Below are 2,641 nucleotides of genomic sequence, written 5' to 3'. Positions count from 1 at the left end.
GATATTGGCTCTTCTCCGCTCGAGAATGAATGGGTTTACCTCCTGGGTTTGGGCATGGGCTGCCCCCTGTAGAGGGCGGGTACATGTCTTGGACCTGGGGGGTATAGAGTGCGTATCAGGAATAAGAATGAAATGTATCATTATTGTATGTCTTTGAGTGAGTGAGTGTGAGAATGAGGCTGGGACTGTGTGATTGTGTCTGTGTATGAATGAGTATTTGTTAGGCCGAGACTCGGACTGCCCCCTCTTTGATACAACTGCGGGTGCTTGGCATCGCGTCCCTATCGCGCGGCCCCCTGGTGGGGTGTGCCCTTGCCTGCCGGCACGCTTGGGGCCCTTAGAGTTGGGGGCTGGGCGCTTGGGCGTGTGTCGGCTAGGCCTGGTGTCTGCCTGGTGGGGCTCGGGTCCTCTGGCCCTGTCAGGCCTTGGCCTGGGTGGTGTGGGTCCTCGGTGCCTGGACCTCCGTGCCCGGGCCTGGACCTGCATCGGTGCGGCGGGTTCCGGAGGGGGCCTATGAGTTTGTCGCTGTTGGCCCCGGGGGGTCACTGTATGTGGTTGCTGGTGGGGATCTTCCGGCTCTCCCCTGTGGTCCGATCTGGGGGATGGGCGAGTGGTTCGTCCTGTGTGGGTGGCCCTGGGGGCTCCGCGGTCGGGGTCCCTCCTGGGGTCTTGGGCTCTGGTCCCCCTTTTTTCGTCTGCCTCTGGTCTTGGGGGTCGGGTCTCTGCTGCTTCACAGTTACTATTAAATGTTCTATTAGAGAAGCCTTATACACTTATGCATGCTCACAACCACACACAAATAGAAGCAGGGATGCTTATGTAGGCTTTATATGTAGATATATAGATATGTATATGAATGTATATTCATGTGTATGTATGTATGTATATAGGCATAGGTATGGGTATATATATTTATGGAAACTTACTGCAAAGCCATGAATATTTTAAGTTCTTTATACATATGTATTTTGTTGCTGTGTTTTGTCATGTTCTTTGCAGGTGAACAGACAGTGGCCGGGTGTTTTGCCGTGTGCTCTCTTTGCGTATATTTCTTATATTTTGGAGTCTTACTTTGTCTTTTCTTTCTTTCTATCCTATTAAAAAAAACCAACCCTACACTAGATAGTCACTAGAATAAAAAAAAAAAAAAGAAATGACAGCTCTACCTGATCTACCTGAGACAACTTCTGTTGTGACTTGGCATTATATATATAAACTGAATTGAAATTAAATTGAATTGAATTGAATTGAATTTAGCAGGCTATCTCTCCAAGTAAAATTAAATTATTTCACATTAATAGAGCACCAATTGCTTTCTATATGACTGATTTAAAGTAGACTTGCGACCTGTCCAGGGTGTATCCCGTCCCTCGCACAGTGATTGCAGGACATGGGCACCAGCGACCCCCGTGACCCAAAATGGAAGAAGCGGGTAAAAGATAATGGATGGATGGATGATTTAAAGTACGTAACTCATAAATGAATCAAGGAGCCAACATCCTTGGATTGATTACTTTCCTAGAGCATTAGCACACAAGATTTCAGAACATTTTTCACATCATACCAGTGACCCTATGACCCCCATGCCCTTTTCTACATCCATGCAAGGGATGCACATGGTTGTAGTCCTTTGCATAGTATTTAAGAAAACATGATTCAGCAGACCAGGGTTCCTTTTACCAGTAATAATGAGGCTGAAACCTTCTGAATTGGGCATGAGTAATTATGGGCATTACGACAAGTGGACTGAACTGGCTACGATAACCTGCATGCTCTTTTATCTTTCTTTCAGAATCAGAGATAACATTTTTTATTATGTGAACTAGTTAAAAAAATACGTTGATGTCCCTCATCGCTGAGGGATTTGAATAGTGAATGTTTGTAGTTTTGGCCCTGTGATGGACTTGCGACCTGTCCAGGGTGTACCCCGCTCCTCGCACAGAGATTGCTGGACATGGGCACCGGCGACCCCCGTGACCCAAAATGGAAGAAGCAGGTAAAATATGATGGATGGATGGATGTTTGTAGTTTTAGAGATGAGTGTTTGGACTGGAATTGAACAGGGAATGCAAGTAAACCTTGATGTTTTCAGTTCAATATATTTGAAGTGGGTAGAAAATACACTGTGTAGAAAAACAGAGGCAGTTTATTTTTTATTTATTTATTTTTTTCTTATCTGAGGCAAGCAGAGTGATGGAACCTTGAGAGTGGAGGGAATAATTTGTTGACCACCAGGTGCAATAGTGGAGTCAGGGGGTAGCCAATAGTGTCCTTGGCTGCCATAGATTAATCTTAGACCATCATAGATGCCACCCCAATATGTTGACAATCATCTTAGATTTTGAAACAGCAACCCAAATCAGACCAAATCAGAGATGCCAAAATGGAATTTGGTACCTCACCTTTTTCCAAGTTATGCTCAATACATGCACAGGCAGATGGATGGAGAGAGGGTATTGTGAGATCTCAGGAGTGGCCCAATCGAACGAGACCCGGAACGACACAAGACTCAGAGTAAGAAATAACAGTGTTTATTTATTTACAGTGATAATCTGGCTGCACAGGCATCAGGACTGGAACTCCTGGAAACGGAGGACAAGTTCAGCTGGGGCAGGTAAGTTGTTTGGTATAAACTTGTAAG

This window comes from Nematolebias whitei, chromosome 22 (assembly GCF_014905685.2).
Source record: "Nematolebias whitei isolate Nwh7 chromosome 22, NemWhi1, whole genome shotgun sequence".
NCBI lineage: Eukaryota > Metazoa > Chordata > Actinopteri > Cyprinodontiformes > Rivulidae > Nematolebias > Nematolebias whitei.
Note: the sequence above shows the minus strand (reverse complement) of the source record.